The sequence below is a fragment of the Nelumbo nucifera genome, chromosome 5 (genome assembly GCF_055504915.1).
Source record: "Nelumbo nucifera cultivar China Antique chromosome 5, China Antique-T2T, whole genome shotgun sequence".
Lineage (NCBI taxonomy): Eukaryota > Viridiplantae > Streptophyta > Magnoliopsida > Proteales > Nelumbonaceae > Nelumbo > Nelumbo nucifera.
The window spans coordinates 81,224,821-81,233,802 of NC_142653.1; the positions used below are offsets into that span (position 1 = coordinate 81,224,821).

Genomic DNA, 8,982 nt, shown 5'->3' on the forward strand with positions numbered 1-8,982 from the left:
GGAAGTTTAACTATTTACATGAAAAACCAAAGGAGTTTTAAATCTTTTACCTTATTTTTTAACTTTTTTTTGGCATTGTCTCTCTATTTGCATAAGAGGGGGCCCCTCATTGAAAGATGAGGAAAGAACCCACTTCTTTTCCGGCAATGTCTCTCTATTTGCTTTTCTGTTTGCGTTTTCAGGCAATAGTAGCATAGGTCTGGCCATCCCCAATTCTGGTGCTAAGAGGGGGCCCTCATTGAAGAGATGAGGAAAGAACCCTATTTGAGGTAAGCATGCCTTAAATTCTTTATATAATACACCATCTTGCCAAAGAATTTTTTGGATTATTCATCTAAACTATAAATAGAAAAGACATGAATAGTATAAAAATATCCTCTCGTGGCAACATTGGGTTTAGGGCACATGACTCACACTATTTGTGGTATATAGGGCCATCTTACAAGGTATATCGGATATATTTAAATAATTAACCTTTTATTATAATTAAAATTTTAAGGTGAGTGTGAGTATATATTTGTATTTGCACTCTTCTCAAATTGGAGCTCGAATTTTCTGCCTGTACAGTGGGACTGGGTTACCTATTACAGGCGAATACATCACTAACCAATGTGGGCCTCATTTGTAATAAATGCCGGTGTGTATAATTTCCTCTTCGGTGTACATATATGTATATCTATATATATATAGATATTATGCTCACCTTAAATGCCCATATCTTCCATTTTCTCCTTGCACAAGCTAATTAGCTTGTTCATCATATCTCTTCCTGCGAGTGAATCGGTCATGGAGAGTTGCCAATTTACAGTAATCTTGAAGAGGAAAGAGGTGGTGGCAGCGGTGTTACCATTACAAGAGCATTGGCTGCCCCTCTCGAACCTCGACCTACTGCTGCCACCTCTTGACGTCGGCGTTTTCTTCTATTGGGTGCCCACCACACGAAGCAACTTCACCTTTGAGTCCATGGTGGGCACTCTCAAGAAATCGTTGGCTGAAGCCCTTGTTTCCTACTATGCATTTGCCGGAGAGGTTGTGACAAATTCCGTCGGAGAGCCGGAGATACTCTGCAACAATCGAGGGGTGGATTTCATTGAAGCTTACGCCGACGTGGATCTCCATGACATCCAGCTCTACAACCCAGATGCTACCGTAGAAGGGAAGTTTGTGCCCAAGAAGAAGGGAGGTGTCTTTTGATGTATCTACAACCCACTCGACCAACATGTTCTTAGTTGCATGGGATCAGTCAGGCAAAATCAATATCTGTCCTCCCATGTTTCCGCCGATCACTACTGAATCCCCGACGACCTGGGTTTTACGATGCAACCATAGACAACATGTACGTTCCAGTAACAATGATGCCCCCTCCGGAAGACCCAGAGGCCACCGGAAGTGATCATCTGATGAGCCGCATATACTACGTCAAGGCCCAGGATGTGGAGTGGCTTCAGTCTCAGGCCACCTCCGATGGACACAAAAGAAGCAAATTAGAGAGTTTTAGTGCGTTTCTGTGGAAAATCATTGCCACGAGTGCTGGTGATAACGTGAAGAGATGCCAGATGGGTATTGTTGTGAATGGACGGGCAAGACTAAGTAACACTGTCAACGAAGGAGACAACAGATCAATATCTTCAGATTCATCAATGGCAACCTACTTTGGGAATGTTCTTTCTATCCCCCTGGGCGAAGCAAGCATTGAGGATCTTAAGACAAAGCCACTGAGGTGGGTGGCGGATTTGGTGCATCAGATTTTGGAGGGTGCAACCACAAAAGAGCATTTCTTGGGATTGATCGATTGGGTGGAGGCGCACCGTCCAGAGCCGGCTGTGACAAGGATATACTGTAACAAGAGGGAGGATGGGCCAGCTTTTGTGATGTCATCTGGGCTGCAATTCCCTATTTCAAGGGTGGACTTCGGGTGGGGTAGGCCTGCATTTGGGTCTTACCACTTCCCATGGGGAGGTGTAACTGGATATGTGATGCCCATGCCAAGTGCAATAGGGAATGGGGACTGGGTAGTCTACATGCTACTCTTGAAGCAGCAATTGAAGCTGGTGGAGTCAAATGCAAGCAATGTGTTTAACCCCCTCACCTCTGATTATCTTCAGTTGTAGTCATCACAAGATGACTAGCTAGCTAGATTACTATGCATATGAGTAGACAAGCTAGGTTAAGTGAATGTGTAATGTAATCTATCTTGATCAATATATATTATATTGTAAATTAGTCTAAACTGTCATTGTTATCTATATATAACTGCCAATCGGGTTGGGTGGTTAGGTTTGGGTTGTGTTGTGGCGCTTTTGGGTTGGCAAACTTCTTGGTCTGACTCTAAAAGTTTGGATAAGGATTAACTTATGGGTCAATTTGGGTCAGCCTTAAAAATAACTTGACATTTCAAAAAATATAGAAAGAAAAACCCACTAGACATGTATCAAATTCTGATTAGTAGTAGTTTAAGAAAAGAGCCCACTAACATGAAAACTGGACCCTACCACTATGTAGAGTTGTGAGAAGTGGGAAGCTCACTTTCAATCATTTCCTAAAAAAAAGGAAACTATGTTATTAATTAATGTTAACTACTAAACTAATTAATTAATTCCAGCTATTGATTACTAATAATAATTACTGTTAACTACTTCTAATTAATTAATTGCAACTATTAATCTATAATAATAATTATTGTTAATTACTATTAACTACTTCTGATTAATTAATACCAGCTATTAATTACTAATAATAATCACTCACTGATAATAATTAATTACTGAAAATTATTTCTTATAATAATTACTGCTAATACTTAATTACTGATAATTTATTACTCACAATATTGTTCATTATTAATTCAAAATGATGATTAATGAATGCCAATTAATAAATTTTTCATAATGGTAATTACTAATTTGGCAATAATCATTTCATATTTATATTAACTCATATTAATTATTTTGAAAATAAATATTTAATGTTAATTATTTATATTATAATTATTATCAGAAATTAAAATTCATACATTTATATGAAATAATTAATTATATTATTATAAGTAACTATAATTAATAATATTATATTAGTTAATATAATTATATTATTATTATTACCAATAATTATAATTAATTATTACTAATACTAACGATGATAATTATTATTTCAGAATGTTAATTAATTAATGATAATTAATAAGTATTTAAATAATATTAATTATTAATTGGGATATAATCATTTTATATTAATATCAATTATTTTACTAAAAATCGTATTTATAACAAAATAATTAGATAATAAAAATAAAAATAAAATAATAATAATACTTTAATATTACTAATTTCAAAATCAATATACACATAATAAGAATATATTATTAGTTAATAATAATAATAATATACTTATAATTATTATTGAATTCATAATTATGAATATATTATTAATCTATTAATAATACTGATTATTATTAAAAAATGTTAATAGAAAATTTTAATTACTTAAAATTATTTGCTGAAATTACCCATTTTAATTTGGATAGATAATTAATTAATATTATTTACTGAATAATTTTAAATACTCTTTGATTAATGACCTTATTTTTGAATAATTGGTTTTTTATGTTCAATAATGTGTTTTGCAAAAATCCAAATAATTTTTCATTTGCAATGCTAACTAACCATTTGATTTTTCTCTTATTCAGTTTTTCAAAAGATAAAAAATAAATTAATGTTATTTACCTATTTTTATCAAATTATGTATTTATCAAGTTGTTGTCATTGATGATGACGATGATGATGAGTCAACTTTTTGAAAGAGAGGAGTACTAATAATAATTGACGACTTCTAATTAATTAATTCCAGCTATTAATTACTAATAATAATAACTCTCTGATATTAATTAATTACTGACAATAATTTCTTATAATAATTACAGCTAATACTTAATTACTGGTATTAAATAATTACTCATAATATTTCTCATTATTAAATTGGAATGATAACAAATAACAATTTTCATAATGGTAATTAATAATTCGAAAATAATCATTTTATACTTATATTAACTCATATTAACTATTTTGAAAGTAAATATTTAATGTTAATTATTTATATTAGAATTATTATCAATAATTATAATTCATGCATTTATATGAAATAATTAATTATATTATTATTATCAGTAATTATAATTAATACTTACTTAATATAATTATATATTTATATTATTATCAATAATTATAATTAATTATTACTAATAAAAATGATTATTGATAAAATTTAATTATTGATTATAATTACTTACGGATAATTAATTCCTTAATTATAGCAATGATAATTATTACTTTGGAATGTTAATTAACTAATGATAATTAATAAGTATATTAATAATGTTAATTATTAATCGGAATAAAATCATTTTATATTTTTATTAATTAATATTAATTATTTTATGAATATATAATTAGTGCTACTTATTTACATTATTGTTATTATAAGTAATTATAATTAATACTATTATTATTCTCTAGTAAATATTTCATTTGGTTAAAGTTAAATTATAAACTTTCAAGTATCCATTATTGTTAAACTAAAAGAAATATAAAAGCAATTATTATTTCAGGAATTAACTTAAAATCATAATTATAACAAATTAATTATTTCATAATAATAATAATAATTTAATATTACTGATTTCAAAATCAATACACACATAATAAGAATATATTATTACTAAATAATAGTAATAATAATATACTTATTATTATTATTGATTTCATAATTATTAATATATTATTAATCTATATTAACTCAATAAAGACATGGAATAAAAAAATATTCAAATTGCTACTAAATGAATGAACTAAGAATCTATGAGTATTCTAATTTACTTGAATTTGACACATCAACATGCCCAAAATTATAATTTCAACCTACATTTCATTTTTCTATCTCTCAATTCCCATAATTCAAACATACCATTATGTTATGTACATATTTCTCTTCCTTTCTCCTAAAGATAAATTCTAGCCAGTCTAGTCTACGTGCACTGTGGGGAGCATAGACTTAAAATCCGTAACCATGATCGACCAAAAGAAGCGTTGCCACCTAACGTGGAGGTGACTTCTATACTTAGGATGGTCCTTGATGAGGGTGGATTTGGCCCTCCAATGATATTGTGACACATGGCACCTCGAAACAAATAGGTGACACCCAAAACCACTTTGGCAACAACTTGCCTTAGCCAAGTTGATGGTGTCCCACCTGGCGGCCTGGCACAGGCGTGAACTGGCAGCCTGGCCCAGGCGTGAACTGGCAACCTGGCACAGGCGCGACCTGGCGGCCTAGCCTTGGAATGACCTGACCCAGGCGCGAACTGGCAGTCTGGCACAGGCGCAAATTGGCAGCCTGGCACAAGCGCGAGTTGGCAGCCTAGCACTGGCGTGAGCTGGTGGCCTGGCACAGGCGCCGACCTGGTGACCTGCGAGACGTGCTCGGTGACAAATTTGACATGCATATCCAAACACTCCCACGATCCTTGGAAGTTGGCCCACATGCCGAACGATCTGGAGGGTGGTCAACGTGCATGGTGGTTACCTCAGGGAATCTCAGACCACTTAGACGACTTCTCAGAAATCTCGGATATGGTGCATGAAGCCCACGCCAAACAATGCCTATATAAAGGCACCAACCTCAATGACATGAGGGGCAAGTAAGCATATTCTAGCTCTCATACTTTGTGATTTTTAGCTCGCAGTCTACTATGAGAGTACTGACTTAAGCATCGGAGCGACCTCGCCGGGTTAGCCACCCCGGGTGCTCTGACATTGATTCCTTGCAGGTCTCTAAAGAACTATGAAGCTCAACAATCAATCTAGCTCGCCACCAGGCAGCTCGGCCCTCTGGTCAGCTCGACACTCTGGTTAGCTTGGCAACTAATAGGCAACTCGACCCTTTGGTCAGCTCGGCACTTAACCTGCCTAGCTCAGCCCAATCAGCTCTCACCTAACCTGCCTAGCTCGGCCCAGTTAGTTCGGCACCTAACCTGCCCAGCTCGGCCCAGTTAACTTGGCACCTAATCTGCCCCCAGCTTGACATCCAGATCCTCATCCAGCAAAAGTTCACTTCGGCCTCTGAGTCATCGGCCACTTGGAAGCAGACCAAATGACGAGGTACTTAGCACAAAAAATTGATACATCACCAAAAAATTGATTCATCAAGTGGCGCCGTCTGTGGGAAACACTACAAAAAGCTAAGTTCTCATCCTCCGAAAGGCTAAGTCCTCTTCTTCCAGAAAGCTAAGTTCTCACCTTTTAGAAACTAAAAGCTCTCACTTTCTAGTTTCCATTTTTTATGAACTCAAAGACTATGCAGGAAGTTGATGGCCAACAGACTAAGCAACTCTACCAACTTTATTTCAACTCGGATAAAGCCTCATCAGTCCTCTTCGCGAGGTACCCTCTACAAAGATGAGCTCTCCGCGGCTTCCACGAGAGTAGGCGGCCAACAAACTGCATGGACGCCCCTGCCGGTCGAGCCTTCCAAGGCTCCCGTGCGAGCTAGTGACCAAAAGTCAATAGTGCTGCCCCCATAGGTTGAGTTCCTAGTAGCTTCTTGAAGGAGTGGGTAATCAACGTCACTAACGAGGCTGATGCAGCACAACCATAGCTCTAAGGCGCGACCTGGTGGCCTAGCTCAGGCGCGACTTGGCGGCCTGGCCTAGGCGCGACTTGGCGGCCTGGCCTAGGCGCGACCTGGCAGCCTAGCCGAGGCACGACCTGGCGGCCTGGCCCAAGCGCCGACCTGGCGGCCTAGCACAGGTGCCGACCTAGTGACCTGGCCCAGGCGCGAACTGAAGAGCTGATAAAAGACTTCGGCTCCACATAAGACCTAGTCGCCTCTTCAACATGGGCAAAATCAAAGATCAAGGAGAGTGGACTACGAGTCGCTCCAGAGCCTAAGGGCTAAAGTGCCGAAGTGGCAAAGACCTCGGTACCACATAAGACCCAATCGCCTCTTCGGCATGGGCAAAATGAAAGAACAAGGAGAGTGGACTACGAGTCGCTCCTAGAGCCTAAGGGCTAAAGTGCCGAACTGGCAAAGACTTCGGCACCACATAAGACCCAGTCACCTCTTCGGCATGGGCAAAATCAAGGGTAAGGAGAGTGGACTGCGAGTCGCTCCCAGAGCCTAAGGAATTGAATTGACGCTTACGAGCTCATCGAATTAGTCATTTCATGCCAAATAGGGCAATCTACTCCCTTCGCCGAGTTACTTTCGGCTCGGGAGTGGGGGGCAAATGATGAGGGCGGATTTGGCCCTCCAATGATATTGTGACACATGGCACCTTGGAACAACTAGGTGACACCCGGAACCACTTTGGCAACAACTTGCCTTAGCCAAGTTGATGGTGTCCCACTTGGAGGCCTAGCAAAGGCGCGAACTGGTGGCCTATCCCATGCGTGAACTGGCAGCCTGGCACAGGCACGACCTGGCAGCCTGGCCCTGGCGCGACCTGGCCCAGGCGCGAACTGGAAGCCTGGCATAGGTGCGACCTGCGGCCTGGCCCTGGCGCGAACTGGCAACCTGGCACAGAAGCGAGCTGGTAGCCTGGCACTGGCGCGACCTAGCGGCCTGGCCCTGGCGCGACCTGGCGGCCTGGTCCAAGCGCGAACTGGCAGCCTGGCACAGGCATGACCTGCGGCCTGGACCTGGCGTGAATTGGCAGCCTGGCACTGGCGCAACCTGGCAGCCTGGCCCAGGCACGAACTGGCGGCTTGGCCCTGGCGCGACCTGGCGGCCTGGCCCAGGCGCCGACCTGGCAATCTCTGAGACATGCTCGATGACAAATTCAACATGCATATCCAAACACTCCCACGATCCTTGGAAGTTGGCCCACGTGTCGAACGATCTGGAGGGTGGTCAACGTGCATGGCGGTTACCTCACTGAATCTTGGACCACTTCGATGACTTCTCATAAATCTCGGATATGGTGCGTGAAGCCCACGCCAAACAATGCCTATATAAAGGCACCAACCCCAATGACTTGAGGGGGCAAGTAATTATATTCTAGCTCTCATACTTTGTGATTTTTACCTCGCAGTCTACTATGAGAGTACTGACTTAAGCATCGGAGCGACCTCACCGGGTTAGCCACCCCTGGTCCTCTGACATTGATTCCTTGCAGGTTTCTAAAGAACTACAAAGTTCAACAATCAATCCAGCTCGCCACCGGGCAGCTCGACCCTCTGGTCAGCTCGACAACTAATAGGCAGCTCGACACTCTGGTCAGCTCGACAACTAATAGGCAGCTCGACCCTCTGGTCAGCTCGGCAACTAATAGGCAGCTCAACCCTTTGGTCAACTCAGCACCTAACCTGCCCAGCTCGGCCCAGTTAACTCGGCACCTAATCTGCCCCCAGCTCGGCATCCAGGTCCTTATCCAACAAAAGTTCACTTCGGCCTCTGAGCCTTCGGCCACTTGGAAGCAGACCAAATGATTAGGCACTTAGCACAAAAAATTGATTCATCAGTCTCATTATTTTCCTCTCTTTCATGTTTCCTTTATTGGATGGACTTTGGAATCCTGATTAAATTATTAGTGCAGCCATACATGATGATTTGATTGTAGTCATATATTTTTCATCTCTTATTTCAGAGGATGGATACATCTACAAATGTTGTTTGGAATTGATTGTTTTTCTTAGCTTCTCTTTGAATGATTTTCTTCATTCTTTTCCTGGATATCATTTAAATGCTTTGTATCAATTCATATGTCCCTAAATATTAAGTAGTATTGGTGAAATTATTGTAAACATCCATCTAATTTTATTATTTTATAAATAGATTAATGATTTCCAAATTATTGATACTTTTTTTGGGTGGGTTGCTCAACAGGACATTGATTTTTTATTGTTAAATAGTAAATTTCAAATTAAATGATACTGTAGTTGCCCCTTACTTAGTATGGGGTCATTGTCTAGATAAAACATGGTAAGT

General features: G+C 39.1%; 1 pseudogene; it reads left to right on the forward strand.

Annotated features, from left to right (window-relative positions):
• The first annotated feature begins 590 nt into the window (after nucleotides 1-590).
• LOC104593827 (coniferyl alcohol acyltransferase pseudogene) lies at nucleotides 591-2,217 on the forward strand (annotated as a pseudogene).
• The last annotated feature ends 6,765 nt before the right edge of the window (nucleotides 2,218-8,982 follow it).